We start from the raw sequence: 22,981 nt of genomic DNA, 5'->3' as shown, positions 1-22,981 counted from the left end.
TTTATAACAAGTGTCTAAAAGAAATTTTTAATTTTTCAAGATGGCTAAGAGACATGAATGCTATGCTATAGGACAATTTTTCTTGTAGTTTCATAAAACACCCCCATTGAGTCTAGCCTTGGTAAGCTCTGGATATAGCACATATGCATAAGGTAGGCTTTAGGGTTGAGCGATCGGGATCGAAAAAGATCAGATCCCAATCGGAGATTGAGTAAATTCACGATCGCAATCAGGTTCTGATCCCGCCTAAAAAAGATCAGGGATGGAATTCCGATCCCGATCGCTCAACCTTACCTGCACAGAACCGCTCCCAGCTGTTGTTCTCTGTCTTCTCCTCTGTCATTCACACACTGGCAGAGCGCCGTACACTCCCCCGTCTCCCTAGGCTAGTGTTACAGATGCTGGGAGAAGGCAGGGCTTGTGGTGGCTTAGGAGAGTGTGGGCGGGTACTGGGAGAGGAGACGTGAATGATGCAAATCTCAAGATTAGCTCAACCCTAGTAGGCAATCATTATCAAATCATTATTTTAATTGTTTTCTACCCATCTGCCCATAGAAAGGACTATTGTATGTTCCATATTAGATCAATTACAACTTTTCTTAAAACATGGTACAAAGATGATTGTGCCAGTACACTCACTTGTTGGAACAGTTCATAGAATATCACCACTGTTATCCAAGTCTCTATGTGTAGAAGCTGTAGCAACCAATCAGGATCAGCCGAGAGCAAGGAAGTACTGGCAGCACGACAATAAGTAAAATCACGTACATGCAGGAACATTGACACCTTTCGGGTAGACACTGTTCTAAGTCATAGCATCATAATGCACTTAAAGCCTCTTAAAGCTGCAATAACTTCATTCTTCCTGGTCTGACTTCTTAGTTTTGAGGTCTAAGCTCTTCCCATAATAGGCATTTTCTTTTTGGAATTTTTGTTTTTAAGCAAACATCTTGTAATTGTGCCATTCTCTTATTGTCCTGTTTTTGGTGTTCATCATCTGATGAAAATGACATACAGTATATCCTATTATAGTTCAATCACAGCAATACCAATTTTTATAGGATTTTTTGTTATTCTTTATTGTTTAATAATAAAATTAAAGACTTTGAAGAAACAAACTTCTTTGTGTCGCCATATTCTGACATCTATAACTTTTTTATAGTCCCATGTATGGAACTGTATAATGGTTCTTTACTTCTTCAGGACAAGGTGTAGTTTTATTGATACTATTTTTAAGAATGTGATGTTTCGATCACTTTTTATTCATTTTTCCAGTTGTAATACTGTAAAAAAAAAACAAAAAAAAAAACTGTCAGCCATTTTGTTTTTGCATTTACCCCATGAGATTAACATTATTAAATATTATATTCTAATAGTTGGTATATTTTTCATTCAGGAATTCATAATGTGTTTATATTTGTTTTTACTTATTTATTTTTTATGTATTCTAGGGAAAAGGGGTTATTGGAAATTTTATGTTTTTATGTTAAAAAACTTTTCAAACTTTTCCAACTTTCTTTTAGTTCCTGCTGGGTGACTTGACACTGTATTTATTGGTTCACTACTAACACTTACTTCAATTCTATTGCAGTATATGCTGAAATTGCTGTTTTACTATTGAACTTTGCCACAAGCAGAGCTCAATAGTAATATTCGTATGGCAGGCCTGGGTGCAAAGCAGCCATTTGAACCACCAGATCTAAAGTGAAAAGCTTAAGGGGTTAAGTGACTTTGATCAGAAATGTCTTTGATCACAGGCACTGTTGCCAGGCTTCTGCTGTGAAAGATAGCAGAGACCCTGTGGCTATGAACCAAGCATCTGCCATACTATTTCAGAGGGTGTCAGGGAAGGGTTAATGTCATACAGTACTGGAGAAATAGATCTCATGTTGGCTATGTTAAACAAAGATTCTCTGAATATCTCTTTTGTTAGCTATGACTTATTATTTTTCCGATTGACCTGGCATGCCTAGAAATGTATGTCACCAAACAACAGGTTTTTTTGTTTTTTTTTTACATTGTATCAAAAAGGGACATCCTTTATGTGTATATAAGTGGCTATATAGCAGCCTATGGGAGACACCATGATGCGACAACTCTCTGATCTGGTGGTCACATAACTGCTCGGATGGTGGACACTCTGAGAGCTACTGGATCCTAGAGGACTCAAATCAGCTCTGGAATATAGCCTGCAAAAAAAAAAAAAAAAAAAAAAAAAAAAAAAGAAGGTTGAAATGCCCCCTAAAGTTCTATAATGACATTTTGTCACTTAAAAAAGACACGAAAATTGCTTTAATAAATCAAACAAATAATATGCTTTAGCTCTCAAAATTGCATGTACGTAAAAAACAAAAAAAATTGTCCGGTCTTGAACCAGCAAAAATACCCTGTTACTGAAGTGGTTAAATAAGTTGTGAAAACACTCATGACATAATAACTAAAGTAAGAATGAAATACCTTATTCAAAGTATCAGTAAAAGGGTATCAATAAAATTTTTGTATTCTCGTGTAGAAAAAGGCCTGTTTATTTTACAAAATAAAGATATCTTTTTTCTGCCAGAAAAAGGCCAACACTCCTTGATAAATACTAACTTTTCATTCTAGTAATAGTTTGATATATATACCATTATGGAATTCTCTGTTGTCCAAGAGTTGTTTATTTTCACATGGATTTCGGAGTCTAAAAAAATATTTTTTTTTCTATTGAGTTTCATTTTCTTTAGTAATACTTTTAAGAGGATTTATTTTCAGCTTAAAAACTGAGTATTTGTACAAATAAGCTTTGCACCATTATTCAACCCTTTGTTGATTTTCACAGGGGTTTATGATTTTAATGTCACAAATACATAGGCTGAATATTTAATACTTTATCATTTCAGTTCATTTCTTTACATTTATTTGCTATTGCACTTACTTTCTGCTCAGGCTGCAAATTGAGTATGAACTACGTGTCAAAAAGTCTACATATAATAAACATATAGAACCTGCTATATTCTAAGTTCAGAGCGACTATATACCCAACATTTATAGAGATATAACAAGCAGTGGTATTTAGTGGACACAAGTTTCCAGTCTGTAGTCCTCGTTAAAGGGGTCCTCAGAGCGAAAAATCATTTTTCAAAAAGGTTGGTTAGTGCTATAAATAGGTTAATAAGTTAAACCAATACCTTTAGCAGTATTTTGTTTGATTTCTGGATTTCTCTGGGAACAACTGGAAACTTCTGCATTTGTTAAGTGGGCATCTTCCTGTTCTGTTTTCCTACAACTACCATGATGTCTTGCACTTCACTCAGAGCTGACTCCTTCCCACGCCTCCTCTCTCTCACTCACTCCCCCTCCCTTTCTCACTAATACCCCCTCCCTGTTTCCCTAGCTAGCCTGCTTATTACTAGCCCTTCCTAACTCACTCCTCCCACCCCATGATATTCATGAGGAACTTTCAAAAATATATGGGGTCAAGTAAACTATGACCAGTCTATAGCTATGCAGCTCCTTATTCAGCAGCTCCAATATAATTCCTTCTATAATTAGCATTTTTAGTGTAGTAGCTCTTCTGTTGGATGTGATGAAATATACTGCCCACACACATTAATAAGCCTTGGATGTCCATTACACTGTTGCTAGTTCATTGACTGTCCTTAGAAATCTAAGAAGAATACCTTTTGTTGATAAAGAACATTGCAAACTGGAAACGATACACTAGACCTGCTATTTCAGAGATGCCTGACCAAGTCATCCAGCTATCACATTCTGAGCCATATGAAATTTGCTTTATTTTTTAACATAGATTCATTTTTTCATTATATAATTAATATTAATATGACTTTTATGATCATTTAACACTCTTTTTGGTGTAGTAATGTCATAGTGATCTTACAAACATGGGAAATAACTAAGTATACTGTATCTGGTACATTTTGCTGTAATTAGAAGTGTGAAGACCAAGCAGACATTCTAAAACCTGTGTTGTAAATTATCCAGATAATGAGTTTTCTGATACTGTAGATTTTGCAGCCATGCTTTTATCAGTCACTTTTGTTTCATGTTCTCCTTAATAAAGAAAATACATTGCATGGTTTTTAAAGAAAAAGATGACAGAATTGTAAATATACACAAATGTAATTTGCCTCTTTAATCTTCATAAATAATTCGCTTTTATGGCCTTTACTTTAGTAGTAATGAATAGGTTTGTTTGACAGAAGGGCAGAAAGCCAAGACGAGAGCAGAATATCAAAGTTTTAAAAACCGCTGTTGCAAATCATCAGGCAAGACAAAGAGACAAAGGAAAGGAAAGAGAAATGAATACAACACAACAAATCATTCAAAGTGTGGTCTAGAGTGTGCATGTGAATTTAAGAAATCCAAGAATTCTCTGTTGTACGGGGATAGCTTTTGCCGGTTGAATACCCTGCCAAAATTCAATAGCAGTCTTCAATTGACATGTTGCATTTTAATGAGAATGTCACTTAAAAAATGCAAAGTTATTTTCATTTAGGAGGAGAAAAAGACCATATAATAGACACTGAAAATGTATAAACCAATATATCAAATATTTGACACTGAACTATTACTCTGAAAGCAGAAATTCAGATGTTATTGTTATGTTAATAAAATGAACAATAGCATGTACTGTTCAATTTAAAAATGAATACAATAAAATTATTTACCATTACATTTCTTGAAAACATAATACAATTTTAAAATAAATCATCCATAAATGAAAGCCATATTCCACATATGATGGTTTACACAATCACAGTCCAGAATGGAAGGCTTACACAATCACAGTCTAAGAAGTGGGTCTACACAATCACAGTCCAAAAATAAAGGTCTATATAATCACAGTCCACAAAAGAGGGTCTACACAATCACTGTCCAAAAATAAAGGTCTATATAATCACAGTCCACAAAAGAGGGTCTACACAATCACTGTCCAAAAATAAAGGCCTACATAATCACAGTCCAAAAAGGAAGGCGTTCAAAATCACTGTCTAAGAAGTGGGTCTACGCAATCACAGTCCAAAAATAAAGGCTTATATAATCACAGACCACATATAATGGTCTACCCAATCACAGTCCAAAAAGGAAGGTGTACATTTTGTATGCAATTTTTGAATATAAAAACAGGTATGGATCATAGTCCATAGCTATATGGGGAACAGTTGCTATTTCTCCACTTTTTTCAATCCACTCCTAGTTTTGTTGGCAATAACTGTATGCAAAAACTTGAATGCCTACATGTATCCTAATGCCTCAACCCATCGCAGCAAATGGATTTTAAGGTGAGTTGAGCAGGAAATAAATGAACATTACTGAGCCACAGCTTTCATGTACCTGCAAGTAATTATTCTTATTAAGAAACTGAGAGCCCTGGAATTCATGTGATGACCTTTTATAAACCACTAACTTTTAAGGTAGAACAAAATCCAATACAATTTATGAAAAGTCATGCAATATTTTATACAGTTTGCAATTTGAAAATCCTGAGCCCCAATCCATAACTTATAATGGGGTACTTACCCTGTGTTTTGTATAATACCAATGTCTTCTTATGTTGCATAGAGGTCTTTGGGCACCCCTGAGGCTCCATCTCTAGGTAACAAATGCTAACTCTGCACCCCTATAGCTAAAACCCTGAATTTACATCATTTATTCATTTTTTGAATCAGTTGATAAAAGTTACACAAAAATCACAAAAGCAAGCACACAACACAAAAAGTATTGTTTGGAAACATTTTTATTACTGTAGTTTGTGTGATATATCAAAATATGGTTAATGGCTTTTTAATTAATAAATTACATTTTTTAAGTTGCATTATTATTTTCTTTTATTTTCTGATACAATATAATGGTGAAAATGGGCTGTATTTGTCTGTTACTCAATTAAAATTTATGAAAAATGATAATTTAGTAAGCACGTAATCCAAATTCCCTAAATGATAGGCACTGCAGAAATCACTTGGCATATTCTACAGATAGGGTGTCTAATCTGATTTCAATGCCATCTTCTCTCTCATTAGATCACTTAGAACAAAAAATACCATAGATCTACATTCCCTTTGGCATTGCCTACTCAACAACTGTCAACACTGAACATATTACTTTTCAGATATATAAAACCATGAACATTTACATTTCACTTAAAACCTTTAAATGATGTTCTAAGTAGTTTGGAGTTATATAAAGGTCCTTCCTTATGATGTGAATTGAGGGGCTAGTGGGTTGGTACCTGTGCCAGATATCCATTCATCTACTTGGTGGGGTTAATGGCATTGAACACTCTTGTGTATAGCACCATCTGTTGGATAAGACTGATTCATTTACAGCCTGATCCTTTATTTTGATTGGAAACATATATTGTCTGAAATCAAGTTGTTAAAACTGAAGTAAGAGCAGCATAGCTCTCCCAAGCCTTTTTTGGTGTGTTATAATAAAATATATAGACTGGTTTTTTTTTCCTATCTGGGCTGGTGTCTTAACTAAACACAATATGAAGAAGCAAGTATTTCTCTGCATGAGGAAGTGTGCATATATATTTCATGGAAGTCTTCCCATATATATTTCTATAAATGCATACACACAGTTTTTACTCATATGCGTGATCTCTAGTTATGGCATCGGTTTGCTTCTTTGACTCTTACATCATTCTGAGTGCATAAAAAATTAATTATGTAGGCCTTAGGTTTCGTTCACTTAGGTCAGGCAGTGAAAATGTTGTGGTGCAAAACATTACTTGGAAAAAGGAAGAAGAAATGTTTTATGATAGACTGTAAAATTAGAGCTGTTCACTACTAGCCTATGAAATTCTGCATTAGCAGCATTAGGCTTCTGTACTTCTCTTGCCCCTTGGCACTAAGAACCAGTTTGAAATATTTTATATTACTGGCAATAGTACCCCGATTTAATGAATTACTGCAGTGCTGGATAAAAGGACTTTTAGCAGGCTGTAAGTAAGGTTAAACAATTACACTTCATGGCACTTCTAAAATTAATGGCTAAGGTTGAATAACTTTTGCATCAATGTCACTTTCTCGTTATTTGTATTTTTTCCAATTACTGTAACCATAAGCAATATGTTCATGCATTGTTAGACAAAAAAAAATTACACACGTTACTTAACACAATATTTTCAATTTCAATATTTCATGTCAATTTTATGTAGAATAGCAAGAGCTTTGCAATAGAGTTAGGGCTATTAAAAAGGTGTAGCAGCTGTACAATGATAGCAGCGCACTAGGTTATTTAAAGAAGTTATAATTAAAGGTATTCTCTTTTACACAACATAGCCAATATTGATTTTTTTTTTTATACAGGAAAAATGAAATTTGACATACATAAGTGGACACTACTGTATAAGTGGAACAGCTAGTTTGTTTTCCAAGTTGAGAATACTGTTCTGAGAGGGCATGCTTGGCTTGAATTACTGTTAGGAGACCATGATGCTGGCTCTTTAAAGGGGTTGTCCCATAATAAAGATCCTATCTATACTGCTTGTTAATGTGAATTTGACTTTTCCTAAATACACTGCTTTAGCAAAACTGCTTTCTTTGTCCACTATCTTAATTTATTCACTTCATTGTTGGCACTGCGTTTCTATGGCCCTTGGGATTATCTGCTCAAATGTCAAGTGACGTAGCTGCCTGCTCTCAGGGGGGAGGGAGGAGGGGCTAAGTGCATGGGAGCAAGCCTGTGTCTGTAGCTGTTCCTGTGTCTACACTACACATGCGACCTAGCTTCCTGCTCTCAAATAAAGGAGGGGGGAAATGAGTGCTGCTTTCTTATATAAAACAGTCTAAATCCTAGTGGGCTAAAGGACCTGGTCCCTCTGCTCACTAGGATTTCCCTGTCGTCCTCAACAGCGGCACAATGTGGGGTATTTCTGCCCCTGTGTGCTGGTAGGACAGGCGGATATTTAATTAGCCAATCAAATGCGTGGCAGGCCCTATAAGAGGGCACAAGAACCTCCCCTCTGCGTGTTTTTTTCTGTCCTGTGTGGACAGAGGACAGGTGGGAGGACTTGTGTCCTCTTTGAGAAGCTCAGCAGGATCACTCACCTCCTGAGCGGTTGTTTTCTTCTTGTCACCTTCTGTGCCCTGCAGGGAGAAGGTGCTTGTTAGCCATGTGTGGCTACCCCCCTCTATCCCCCCTGCCCCCCCTCTCCTCCGCTTCCCCTGCTCCTTGTGACTTACTTGACATTTTGGTGAGAGTCCGGGGACTCCGCATGCCGCCTCTGGTGGCCGCGCGGACTGCCGGCGGGTGGAACCACACTGTTGTGTATCCTGTTCCCCGCCGGCCGCTGTAAGCGCGCACTTCCGGTTTCGCCGGAAGTATCATAGCGCCATGGCAACGGCCTGGCGCTGGCGGCCGCTCACTCAGGGAAGATTCAGGCCTTATTAAAGGCCGGAAAAGACGGGGAGATGTGGGGGTAAGTGCCCGTGTTAAGGGCCTCTTGGTGGGGGGGAATGTATATCTTTGCAGACCCCTGATTACAGGGTTAGTTGTCTGGGCAGGTTGCCTCACCTGCTTTGATTGTGGCTCCGCCCATTTCCAGCCGGCCAGAATTAAGAGGCTGGCTGGCCTGGTGTCAGAGACCTTCCTGCAGTATCTGCTGAAGGCGTGCGATTGTGGTGTTCATTGATCTTGAACTCTTTTCCAGTTTGCAAACTTTATTGGGAACCGGCTGTGATGGCCGAGTGGTTAAGGTTTTGGACTCGAAATCCAATGGGGTCTCCCCGCACAGGTTCAGATCCTGTTCACAGCGTGAGTCAGGGTATTACCGTATCAGGAGAATGGTCTCTCAATCCAGACGTATTTCAACAGATCGTCCAGAGATGGGGTCTCCCGGAGGTCGATCTTATGGCTACCCGACTCAACGCCAAGGTGGGGACCTTCTGCTCTCTGTACCAGGAGGACAATCCCTTGGCGGTGGATGCCCTGTCCATCCCATGGAGGTTCAGGCTGTTTTACATATTCCCTCCAATTCCAATCATACCGAAGGTATTGATAAAAATAAGACAGGACCAAGCCTCGGGAATAGCCATAATCCCGTTCTGGCCAAAAAGGGCTTGGTTTGCTCAGCTCATACAAATGAGTCAGGGCATATATTGGAGGCTTCCCCCACTCCCAGACCTGGTAACCCAAGGAGAGCTGAGATGCCAGGATCTGAGGAGACTCAACCTGACAGCCTGGAGGTTGACCAGTCCCTATTGAGAAATAGAGGACTGTCACAAGCCGTCTTGAAGACCCTATCCAGCGCCAGAGCAGATTCGACTAACAGGAACTACCGTCGAATAGGTAACATCTTTAATGCCTGGTGTCTGCAGCATCAAGTGGACTCCACCGATCCCCCTACGGAGGCGATCCTGGACTTCCTTCAAGACGGACTAGACAGAGGTCTTGCTGCGGCCACACTCAAGGTACACGTAGCGGCCCTGTCCGCCTATCTGGGGAGGCGTTTGTCTCAGGATCCTTTAGTGAGCACCTTTATTAAAGGGGCAACTAGGCTGAGACCGGTGGTAAACACCCCTGTCCACCAATGGGACCTTATTCCGGTCCTGAACGCCCTATGTGGCCAGCCATTTGAACCTCTGGAAGAGGTCTCCCTCAAGTCGCTAACCGGCAAAATGGCGCTGCTATTGGCAGTCACACCTGCCAAACGCGTTAGTGAACTACAAGCTTTGTCCGCTGAGGAGCCATATACCACCTTTTTCTCTGACCATGTACAGCTTAGGTTCCTCCCTGGGTTTCGTCCCAAGGTGCCATCTGCTGTAAACAGGAACCAACTGATTTCCCTTCCAGTATTTTTTCCGTTCCCTTCTTCTGCTGAAGAAGAAAGATGGCACAAGCTGGATGTGGTTAGATGCCTGCAGATCTACTTGCAGCGCACTCGCCCCTTTAGGTGGACTGAAAACCTGTTGGTCAGCTACACGGGGAAAAACAAGGGCGCCAAAGTTACCGAGACTATTAGAGTCGCCTATACCGCCCACGGGCTGTCGGCTCCATCTTTCCTTCATGCCCATTCAACCAGGGCAGTGTCCACTTCACGGGCAGAAAGAAGTGCTTTGTCTGTGGACCAAATATATGCAGCTGCCTCTTGGGCATCTGAATCCACCTTCATTCGGCATTACCGCCTGAAGGACCAAGTGGCAGATTCCACTGCCTTTGCCCAGACCAGTTTAAGTTCGGTCATGGGTTTGTCCCACCCATCTTGGGGACCTGCTTGCTATATCCCCACATTGTGCCGCTGTTGAGGATGACAGGGAACGAGTGATTATGAAGATAATCTTGTTTCCCTTAGTCCTAACAGCGGCACAAGATTTCCCACCCTGGGAATCATATCTTATGTATAAAACTGTATATAAATGTAATGGAGGTACTTTTGTATTTACACGCAGAGGGGAGGTTCTTGTGCCCTCTTATAGGGCCTGCCACGCATTTGATTGGCTAATTAAATATCCGCCTGTCCTACCAGCACACAGGGGCAGAAATACCCCACATTGTGCCGCTGTTAGGACTAATCATAATCACTCGTTAGCTTTCTTATATAGGGCAGGCTAAAAGCTAGTGGGCAGAAAGACCTGGTCCCTTAGCCCACTAGGATTTAGCCGACTCTATATAGAACAAGCTAAATCCAAGTGTTATAGGACCTTTGATGACATCACAGGCCCTTCAGTCGTCCCATAGGATCACGCTATGTGGTGGGCGGAACTACACGCTAATTTGGGGGTGGAGCTAAACTGGAGGTAGTCGGACAGTATGGTTTTGCATATGAAACCCCGCCCACCAATTGATGTCAAAAAACAGGAAGAAAGAAGTCTTTACAGCAGAAAAGACTGGTGAGCAAGGGACATGAGAATACCCCTTTAAGGGTCCATTTACACTGAGTTTTTTGGTGCTGATTTTGATGCTGAATCCGCATCAGAATCCACATGGAAAAAAAAGCCACCCTAACAGTCATACAGATCTTTGCTCTTGGTTATCCAGAAATGAGTGAGAAGAGGTCCCCCACTTTTAAAAAGACAACCATTTGTGATATTATGTTGTTCACTACAGAGTTTTGTTTTTTTTTTGTTTTTTTTTTAAAGATAGTACTCTCATGCCATCATCTTTAGATATGGTGACAACACAATATGTTTTTTTTTTTTTACTTATAATTTAGAAATTTCATAAAGATTTTAGGATGGTCAAGAACCAAAATGTCTTGTATTGTTGCTTAGACACATTACCATGTTTTTATGGTATTTCATGAAACGCTGCAGGTGAAAATACCTTCTAAATGAACAACTTGCTGTACTTTGTCTTTGACTTGATTCATTATTCTTTTTTGGGTTCTTTTCACAATTTTATTCAGTCAACATTGAAGTCAAATCAAAACCAATACACAATTAAAATCACTACATGTTTTCCAATAGAGGCAGCTCTAGAATCTTTATTTGAGGACTGAGTTTTTAACAAAATCTGCAAAATTTCAGCAAACTACTACAAAAACATGCTTTATTGATATGTCAATGGAACAACTTTCTTTCTCTTTGTCTCTTTGTAAGTTGTTAAATAGGAAAAATGGCCGCAGGCACTACAAGAGATGTGTATTATGCACTTTCATACTAGACTTAAACATTTGTTCGAAACCATTTAAACATTTGTCTCTATGTCTTTCTCAAATTATGAAAATTGTTTTAGTGGTAAAAAAAAAAATGAGAGAAGGAAAACTGAAACTAATAATTTCCTAATTCTGTTTACTTGTGCTTGTAGCTCATCATGGCTTATTATATATTAATCAACATCTTAAACACCCTCTTTATACTACTTATCATGAATCAATGTCTGTTTGCTTTGTATAATTATGTTGTATAACTAATTTCTTGTATTAGTTAAGCATCCTTAATTCCTTACAACTATGAAATTCAAATGTTCATGTAAATAAGATGTAATCTAAATTTCTGTTTATTTGCTGCATTACACATACAGAACAAGCAGACTGAATTTGATAGTGACTTATCTATGAACAAAGTATTACATTTGGTTCATGGCTTTGGATTCATTTTGCTTATAGTAGGTTTAATAAAAATATGTTTTGACTTGACAGTAGTTTGTATATGGCTGAAGAATTTTTTTTTTTTTTTTAAAGGGTAAATGTTATATTACTTTTCTTTAAAATTTTGAAATGTGGAAATTATTTTTTCCTTCATATATGATTTGAATTCGGATACTTACAAAACACCACAATATTAAAAATATCATTAACATCTTTAACATCTGAGAACTACTCACTAATGAAGTCTATAAGAAAAGCAGGACCAGTACGTAGCCACAAGTAATGGGGACAAGCCATGCTTCCACTATATAAGGAAACATTAGACATCAAATATCACCAAAACATTCTTTATTAACCCGCTGCAAAAATTGTGTACACTATATAATAGACATTGGATGTACAATGTTTAATTATACTGAGCAATTATACAACCAATACGCACACAAAACATATGATACTACAAATACAGATGTATCTATCTTTAACCAGCCTCTAATTTCTCATTAAACCAATCAAATGCAATATGTTAACATACAATAAAACCCTTGCAAAGCTGCAATCCAAAACACACATACTGTCGGATAGAAGGCATATGACTCTGTGATTAGTGTAACTAAACTTTTGGGGAACTTTTGATTTTCTGGCAGTATTTATGTCATTAATACGTTTTTGTTTTTTTTTAATATACTTTATTAAAAACATTTTGGATCCTTTCTGTGAAATCCTGCATATCTTTATTCTTTCCCTGACTTTTGTATTGAGAGCTGTTTCTGCCTCTCACTGGGAAACTGTGTATGTAGTATGGGCTTAGAGCACGGGGCTGTGCAAAATGTAGACAAAATGAGGGTTACTTGAAACAGTTATATCTCAAACAATATAAAACATTCAAGTTTTTGGTGTCATATGAAAGAGGAGATTCTCTTCTTTCATATGAGACTAAGGTACAGTGCTATCTATAGTATTTCCAGAGTTATCATTGAAAACACTGTTGAGATTAGGTTATTTATATGCAGCTTTATAATATAAACTGACAACAAAAGGGTAACAATTAGAGATGAGCGAACAGTGTTCTATCGAACACATGTTCGATCGGATATCAGGGTGTTCACCATGTTCGAATCGAATACCACGTGGTAAAGTGCGCCAAAATTCGATTCCCCTCCCACCTTCCCTGGCACCTTTTTTGCACCAATAACAGCGCAGGGGAGGTGGGACAGGAACTACGACACTGGGGGCATTGAAAAAAATTGGAAAAAGTCATTGGCTGCCGAAATCAGGTGACCTCCATTTTAGACGAATAGTGGATTTCAAATCCGGGTCATATGAGAATGTGAACTTTGTGACTATGAGACAGGGATAGCTGTACAGGCAGGGATAGCTAGGGATAACCTTTATTTAGGGGGGAATGTTATTAAAAATAACTTTTTGGGGCTCTATCGGGTGTGTAATTGTGATTTTTGTGAGATAAACTTTTTCCCATAGGGATGCATTGGCCAGCGCTGATTGGCCAATGTATTCTATTAGCCTGATGAAGTAGAGCTGAATGTGTGTGCTAAGCACACACATTCAGCTCTACTTCATCGGGCTAATAGAATGCATTGGCCAGCGCTGATTGGCCAGAGTACGGAACTCGACCAATCAGCGCTGGCTCTGCTGGAGGAGGCGGAGTCTAAGATCGCTCCACACCAGTCTCCATTCAGGTCCGACCTTAGACGCCGCCTCCTCCGGCAGAGCCAGCGCTGATTGGCCGAAGGCTGGCCAATGCATTCCTATGCGAATGCAGAGACTTAGCAGTGCTGAGTCAGTTTTGCTCAACTACACATCTGATGCACACTCGGCACTGCTACATCAGATGTAGCAATCTGATGTAGCAGAGCCGAGGGTGCACTAGAACCCCTGTGCAAACTCAGTTCACGCTAATAGAATGCATTGGCCAGCGCTGATTGGCCAATGCATTCTATTAGCCCGATGAAGTAGAGCTGAATGTGTGTGCTAAGCACACACATTCAGCACTGCTTCATCACGCCAATACAATGCATTAGCCAGTGCTGATTGGCCAGAGTACGGAATTCGGCCAATCAGCGCTGGCTCTGCTGGAGGAGGCGGAGTCTAAGGTCGGACCTGAATGGAGACTGGTGTGGAGCGATCTTAGACTCCGCCTCCTCCAGCAGAGCCAGCGCTGATTGGTCGAGTTCCGTACTCTGGCCAATCAGCGCTGGCCAATGCATTCTATTAGCCCGATGAAGTAGAGCTGAATGTGTGTGCTTAGCACACACATTCAGCTCTACTTCATCAGGCTAATAGAATACATTGGCCAATCAGCGCTGGCCAATGCATTCTATTAGCTTGATGAAGCAGAGTGTGCACAAGGGTTCAAGCGCACCCTCGGCTCTGATGTAGCAGAGCTGAGGGTGCACAAGGGTTCAAGTGCACCCTCGGCTCTCCTACATCAGAGCCGAGGGTGCGCTTGAACCCTTGTGCAGCCTCGGCTCTGCTACATCAGAGCCGAGGGTGCGCTTGAACCCTTGTGCACACTCTGCTTCATCAAGCTAATAGAATGCATTGGCCAGCACTGATTGGCCAGAGTACGGAATTCGGCCAATCAGCGCTGGCCAATGCATTCTATTAGCCCGATGAAGTAGAGCTGAATGTGTGTGCTAAGCACACACATTCAGCACTGCTTCATCACGCCAATACAATGCATTAGCCAGTGCTGATTGGCCAGAGTACGGAATTCGGCCAATCAGCGCTGGCTCTGCTGGAGGAGGCGGAGTCTAAGATCGCTCCACACCAGTCTCCATTCAGGTCCGACCTTAGACTCCGCCTCCTCCAGCAGAGCCAGCGCTGATTGGCCGAATTCCGTACTCTGGCCAATCAGCACTGGCTAATGCATTGTATTGGCGTGATGAAGCAGTGCTGAATGTGTGTGCTTAGCACACACATTCAGCTCTACTTCATCGGGCTAATAGAATGCATTGGCCAGCGCTGATTGGCCAGAGTACGGAATTCGGCCAATCAGCGCTGGCTCTGCTGGAGGAGGTGGAGTCTAAGACCGCTCCACACCAGTCTCCATTCAGGTCCGACCTTAGACTCCGCCTCCTCCAGCAGAGCCAGCGCTGATTGGCCGAATTCCGTACTCTGGCCAATCAGCACTGGCTAATGCATTGTATTGGCTTGATGAAGCAGTGCTGAATGTGTGTGCTTAGCACACACATTCAGCTCTACTTCATCGGGCTAATAGAATGCATTGGCCAGCGCTGATTGGCCGAATTCCGTACTCTGGCCAATCAGCACTGGCTAATGCATTGTATTGGCGTGATGAAGCAGTGCTGAATGAGTGTGCTTAGCACACACATTCAGCTCTACTTCATCGGGCTAATAGAATGCATTGGCCAATCAGCGCTGGCCAATGCATTCTATTAGCGTGAACTGAGTTTGCACAGGGGTTCTAGTGCACCCTCGGCTCTGCTACATCAGATTGCTACATCAGATGTAGCAGTGCCGAGTGTGCATCAGATGTATAGTTGAGCAAAACTGACTCAGCACTGCTAAGTCTGCATTCGCATAGGAATGCATTGGCCAGCCTTCGGCCAATCAGCGCTGGCTCTGCCGGAGGAGGCGGAGTCTAAGGTCGGACCTGAATGGAGACTGGTGTGGAGCGATCTTAGACTCCGCCTCCTCCAGCAGAGCCAGCGCTGATTGGTCGAGTTCCGTACTCTGGCCAATCAGCACTGGCCAATGCATTTCTATGGGGAAAAGTTAGCTTGCGAAAATCGCAAACTGACAGGGATTTCCATGAAATAAAGTGACTTTTATGCCCCCAGACATGCTTCCCCTGCTGTCCCAGTGTCATTCCAGGGTGTTGGTATCATTTCCTGGGGTGTCATAGTGGACTTGGTGACCCTCCAGACACGAATTTGGGTTTCCCCCTTAACGAGTTTATGTTCCCCATAGACTATAATGGGGTTCGAAACCCATTCGAACACTCGAACAGTGAGCGGCTGTTCGAATCGAATTTCGAACCTCGAACATTTTAGTGTTCGCTCATCTCTAGTAACAATGTTCTGACATTCATTTTCCATATTTCACCATCCACTTCAGCTTTGAACATGAGACTACCACCATTTTAGAGACAATCATCTTGGCTATCTCATACATAAATTTGATTTGCAACTATTTAGCGTAAGACAAATTATGTAGAATTGTGTCATGTAACTGCATTGTTACTGTTTGATTCATAAAAATCTAACTTTTTATTTTATTTTTAAATCCACCTTTAGTTTTCAACACTGCCTAAACCCTTCTGGGAGCACTCTTGATCAGATTCAAGCATGTCTCAACTGAAATCTGATCCCAGATCTCTTTCACATGTTCCCAATCTTGACACATACTGGTTGGCTTGGATATGTATATAGCTTTATCTTCCATTCTACCCAAAAGTATTAGATTGAGTTGAGGTCTGAGGACTGTGGGGGCCAAACTAGCACCCCTATTTCATTGTAAATTGTCTTGTAAGATACTCAAGTATAGCTCAGCATTGAGACCATCAATCCTGGTCAAGTATCCAACACCTTTGGCTGTGGAACAACCCCATATCATCAGTTCCTTCAAATTCTTGATTCCTTTATTCTCCTTTTGCTGCCTCCCTTCCCCACTTGTCTAGAGCCCATTGACTTTCCTCTCATACTTTTTTGCAAACTCGAGCTGACGCTTCTTATGATGAAATTGAAGTCGAGGCTTCTTCATCTTTTTTTCAGGCCACTATCCAGACTTGTACAACATGCATTGCATGGATTTCTATGATCTCACTATTACAAAGCATACGAGCCACCTCTACTGCTGTGTTTGCTGCACCAGATCTGATAGAGCTTGTTACGAACCAACTTGTTGACTCTGATATGTTGCCTGGACATCCATTTCTTTTGAATCAATGGATGGACTTAATATTGTATTCTTCCAACTGTCATGGCACTGACATGATGCAGATTGGCAAATTTTTGGCCGAGAAACTGCTATCGATAAGCTGGATGATGCTGTTTCTCTTTTCTTGGGAAATCTTCTTCATGGCTGATCCTTGAGTTGAACTAGTAAACTTTCATTTGGGAAACAACCTAATAACTCACTGAGCTGAGAACAGGTTGTAAACTGTAGTATACAAGAAGAAAAAATTATGTATGAGATAGCCAAGATGATTGTCTATAAAATGAGGGCTGTCTCATGTTCGGAGCTGTGGTGGATGGTGAGATATGGAGCCTGAGACTCAAAAGTTCAAAACATTGTTACCCTTTTACTTGTCAGTATATATGATATAAATATCCCAATTCTGACTGTGTTTTCAACTAGTGACACAAATAGTGGCAGAAAATCAAAATTTGTTTGGAAGGTTAGCTAAACTTTTGCAAAATTGCTCAATTCATTACATACACACAGATGTGGCAAAATTTATTATTACAAAAAAATGTGAAATAAGTATTTTTGTTAGCGTTCAATTGTCTTTTGTGACAAGGTATCAAAGTACCATGTGTTAATGTTACATCTGTACCAGGAAAGGTAATTAAGGACACATCTGTACATATACCAAAAGTATAAACAATAGCTCCTTAATGATCCTTTATCTAAAATAGTGAGTCAAAATTGAATTAGGATAAGAAACCTAAACACCTTTAAAATAAACTGCAATAATATTAGTCTCTCAAAAGAGTAACAAAATTATATTTAATTTTATTGATAGATAAAAAAACAATCATGCCTGCTAGTCTGACATATTGGTTGGCATATGGCTGTCCCAAACAAAGCTACTAACAGATGCTTGACAGATATATTGCTATAGGCTTATAAAGACATGCCATTTGAATTGCTATTGATTTTGCTTACAGATTCTAAGGGACATGTGTTTACATATGTGTTTGTACTTTGTGTACAATTATATCTGTCATGTATTATGATTTCATCCAAACTGATAGGGTTTTCTCATTTTACAATGTTCTGCATTTTTATTATATAGTGTACAGTATATATATATATATATATATATATATATATATATATATATATATATATATTATAGAGCAGAAATAAAGGATGTCTGCTGGAAGCTTTAACATAAAAGTCAGTGCTCTATTGCAATATGAGATCCTTATGGTAGCACTAATGAACATGTAGATTTATTATATACTAGCCTCTGCCTGCGACTTCGTCTGCGTGTTGATGGCATCGATGATCTGCCTTTATTCAGCAAATTGCTGAGCTCTAGCAGTTGTAACCCCACTGATCAAACATTAAAAATCTGTCCAGTAAGAAACCCACCAATCTTGGTCTTCCCCAATGGCCTACTCCAGATCAGCCCTGGACCACACATATGTCAGAAACCTGGGGCTGATATATACTGACTCCAGCACTCTGCCTGTTACATTCTCACACTCTCCACTATCTTTGTCAGTCCTACAGACATTGCATAGAGTGGTATGGAAAGTGTGACTACCACTCCATTAAAACTGGGACACAGAACTCCTGTGGCTTTATGTATTCTTGCCAGTATAAGAAGGCTGTATTGAAATAATGCAATTTTATTAAAATTTTAGATTGGTTTAGATGGTTTTCACAAATACATAATAAAATGTCAAAATCTTGTGAAACTCTTTGTTAAACTTTGATTTACCAGTGATCTGTGTGCCTGTGGGAACACAACCTTATAATCCTAAAGACTTGGCTGACTGATTGAGGAGAGATACAAAATAAGACACTTCACACAATACAAATGAATGTTTATATAGAAAATTATTCTGACTGTTCCTTTAAACATAACACGATAGCCAAGAACGATGTGTCCTGCCCTATGTACATGTCATTCTATCAATACATTTTTAGTACCGTACACATAAAAATGATCATTCCTATTATCATGGGTCAGAAGGGGTAAGGTCTCTCTCTTTTTGAAAACCAGTGTTTATTTACAGGGGGTTATCTTCCAATAGGTGGTTCTTGGAGAAAATCTCTCTTTTTGACCAATGAGGTATTATTTGCATATTCCTTGCCCATTCACTAATATGCATTTGGCTGGATTATTACTGATCTAGTTCTTTCCTCGATTGAGAGACTATACCTGGTAATAATCCCAGCGTCATTGCAAAAGAAAGGCCTCTTGGAAGGTCGGGCATGATGCTAAAGGGAGCAGCCATTATTGGGTTATTTCACTGGAATCCTGCTATAAGACAGGCTTGCACATTCCAGTGAGCGCCCTCTATTGGTTTGCAATACTGAGGCAGCAACTGTCTTCCTAATTACATCATGGAAGGCAGATTTGCATATTCTTCCCATAGTTCCTTGCAAAGTGGAGTGCTAAAGGCTTAACAAGTCTCCACACACCTATATGGTGGTCTCTCCCTAAGGAGTGACAATATCCCCTTAACTTGTGATACACATATCTGGACAGGCCCAGCTAGGAGGACTAAGATCTAAAGGAGTTCATATCTCTTAGAGCTCTGTTTCCTTGGATGTGACTGTAGCCACACTTCCTGTGCTGTGGGTTTCCTTTTGGTAATACAGTTTTCTCTTATATTCCAAAAACATAATGCCAGACTTTTTGGATTTATTGGAAGTTGCCTCCAGAGTGTTTATGTATTGGAAACGCACCATAAAATAGACAAGTATGATGACTACCTCTATTCCGCACTGCTGAACCTTATGGCAGAACTAGAAGTTTCTAATTGATAATGCAGCCAGTAACTCAGGCCTGTGGCAAAATAAAATAACATGGTAAGTGTCCTATGTAAGCATCTATCGAATTCAGTAGGAGTGACATAGAACTGAAGCTGAACTCCGAAAGATACAATGTTTCTCCTATCATCACTACTTTAATTAGTAATTTATCTGCAAAACTTTCTCAGGGCAGCCACTAAATGTATAATAATTGTCTAGAAAAATGATCAAGTGAAAACGTCCCTGCAAATGATTAGAATCGAGGAGATTTTCGGCATAAACATGTTTACAGACTTTGCTCCCTTCCCTCCTCACAAGTAATCACAGTGAAGGTACGGTACCTTTGTTTTGTAAATCAAAGTTAAAAGGGCTGTTTGTGTGGGTGGATATACTGTAATCTTATCCCAATTGAATATTCATGCACTTTATCCGGATAAAGGAGGAAATGTGTCTGGTTTTGGCAGTTTATTCTTCCTTCCATCGCTTTATTTTGGTTTTCTGAGAGAAAAGATCCTTGCAGATTAGTTTCCTTGGCTAGAAGTTGAGTTCAAATATAGGACAGGCCACCACAAAGTTTTTTCTGCAGTGGCTAAAAGCTGCCCTATGTATCAAGGAAGGTTTCCCTTAGATAATAATATATTTTGTTTGTTTGCTGTAAATCACATATTTATTTTACAATGCTGTGCTTGATATTTCTTCTATTTTTTTAATAAAATTGATATAAGTGGTAGTTAACTGGAAAAATTAGATTAGTAAGGAATAATCTTGCTCCTTTTTTAAGCTGTAATTCATTTTTTTCTATTTCATTATCAGCCTTCACATGTCAGTTTTGGAGAAGTATATGATTTTGCTAATATCATTTTGGCCAATATTTATTCTACAAAATGAGCTTTTGTTTGAGGACATGATATGAGATAAAGTCTGCTTTAATCTAAAATAAACAATAATGAATAATGCAACTCAAATTTTTCATTCAAATGCCAAAATACCAGCAGGTCTTGTTGAATAGAACATGCCATCTCATAGTGAGAACAGATGGCATTAAGCAGCAATCCGCACCACTTCTTTTTTGTTTTGGAGGGCATGGTTATGTTTTTGACTTAGGGCAAAATGTGTTTTCAGAGTGCAAGTAAGCAAGAAAGTAGACATATGAACACCTGGTTATGATCTTGTTTCCCCAATGCTACTGAAGCATAATTGTGTCTCAATAGAAACTGTATAAAAGTACAGAAAATTCTTTATATGAGATTTTAGTTGACTCTGATTCATCTTGTGTATTTATTTATTGCATTTAAAGTAAAGATTATAAGACTCTTGCTACAGTATTTTTTTCAGTTACCACAAAGGCATTGTAGAAATAAATATTAAACTTATGGTTCCTGACTAGAGTACAACTATCCTTTGGAGCAAAAGTGGAGTGAAAGTAAGGACCCCTGTTGAAAAATATGTATGGGACCCTTGCAAGTACATGACTCATTTGCACGGCAATAGCTCATCATAGAGAACAACCTATCAGTAGTTGTGAGCATGCACATTAGCTAAATCATTTACATGTAATCTCATAGATAGTAGGAGCTTGCTTTGGGAAGTTGTCCCCCACCCTCCCCTTATTTTCAGGTCCCTTCAATCATGGCCAAAATGATTATAAAGTATAATCTATAAACCACCGAGATAAATATGAGCAAATGACATACACATTTAGGGGCAAATGAGCCTTAGTAAAGTGGTTCTGAAAGATAAACTACTACGAAACCTCATGCACCCTGCACATTGATGTACACAGACCATGGCTGCCAGTACTGTTTTACCCATGTGACCCTTTATGCTTCACTAGAAGCAATCCTTGTAAGAGCAACCACATTAACATGAATGCTTGTGATGGAACGTGTGTCCCACTGAGTGATGTCGATGTAAGGCATTGTGTTCTACCTTAGTAATGCTACTGAAAGATTTACTAAAAGGATTTGTATTATGTTTATACCCCAGAGCATAACCATTTATTGATTCTCACAGATTGTGTGAGCAAAACCTTGGTTTATTTCTGTGTAATTGGAAACACATAGATGTACAGTATAACTTCAATTTAAAAAAAAAAATGTCTTCATGTAATGAAAAAATAACTTGGCTTTGGAAATGAAAAATGTATGTTTACTTTGTCCATGCAATAATAGTTCAATGAGGGAGATGGATGAAACTGTCTCAAAGGAGATCTATATGTATTGCCCCTTGTATCCGGTCACAGAACAACCTTCATGTCTTACAGTCTTCTGAAAAAGACAAAGCTAAGCTGTAATTGGTGACTTTGGATTACAAGGATTTTCTACTGAACTGTTTTGTAAATGTGCCACAATAGTTCTTAAAAAAAAAAAAAAGACTATTTAGGGAAAATTAGCAATATGGGAAATACTGTATTATCACTGGAAAAGAAAATCAGTCTGCCTGCCTAGGCAGAGTGAATTCCAGCCGGAAGACGCCGCGGGGGGCACTGCGCCGGGAGAAGACTTCAAGGAGAATCCAGCCCGACCGTCACTCGTGGACTTAGTAAGTATAATTTTATCGAATTTTGCGTACCCCTGAAACGAGCATTTCCCCCCATAGACTATAATGGGGTTCGAAATCCGATCGAACAGTCGAACAGTGAGCGGCTGTTCGAATCGGATTTCGAACGTCGGACATTTTTGTGTTCGCTCATCTCTATTCACTAATATTTATGGGAATGATGTCTATCCTTAGGGAGAGACCACCTATTCAGGTGTGTGGAGACTTATACAGCCATAGTCGCTCCACTGCAAAGGATCATGGGAGGAATATGCAAATCTGTCTCCCAAGATGTAAACGGGGAGACAGTGCCTCTGTTATGCTGCCCTCTATGGGAAGCACCCTGAACATCATGCCCGACTTTCCCAGAAGCCTTTACTGCATAATGTGGGGTTAACTTGGTAAAAAACCCAAATTATGCAGTAAAGGCTTCTGGGAAAGTCGGGCATGAGGGGGTATTAATACTTGCGCCCCTGTGCGCCCTGTGTCAGTCTACCAGATTTCTGTCCTAATCCCCAGTGAAACTGCATCGGGGACGGCTTCCCAGTGGTCAGCTTTAAAACCTATTTATTGAATGGGTTTTAAAAGCAAACCACCGGTGTCTGTATGCAGCCTCTCCACCTGGAAACCATTTTTTTTTTGTACTGACACAAAGTCCTCCATGTCCGACTTTGTATCCAGCTAAATAAAAAAAACGGTTTCCCCGCAGAG

General features: G+C 39.6%; 1 protein-coding gene and 1 non-coding gene across 9 annotated transcripts in view; both read left to right on the top strand.

The window, feature by feature from the left end:
• Positions 1 to 22,981, top strand: part of ADGRB3 (adhesion G protein-coupled receptor B3) — a 690,055-nt gene that overhangs the window by 93,296 nt on the left and 573,778 nt on the right. The gene's annotated exons all lie outside the window — the stretch shown is intronic.
• TRNAS-CGA (transfer RNA serine (anticodon CGA)) lies at positions 8,680 to 8,761 on the top strand. Its single transcript has one exon. It is a non-coding gene; the product is annotated as a tRNA-Ser (tRNA).

This window comes from Leptodactylus fuscus, chromosome 3 (genome assembly GCF_031893055.1).
Source record: "Leptodactylus fuscus isolate aLepFus1 chromosome 3, aLepFus1.hap2, whole genome shotgun sequence".
NCBI lineage: Eukaryota > Metazoa > Chordata > Amphibia > Anura > Leptodactylidae > Leptodactylus > Leptodactylus fuscus.
This window is presented reverse-complemented; position numbering and strand designations above follow the sequence as displayed.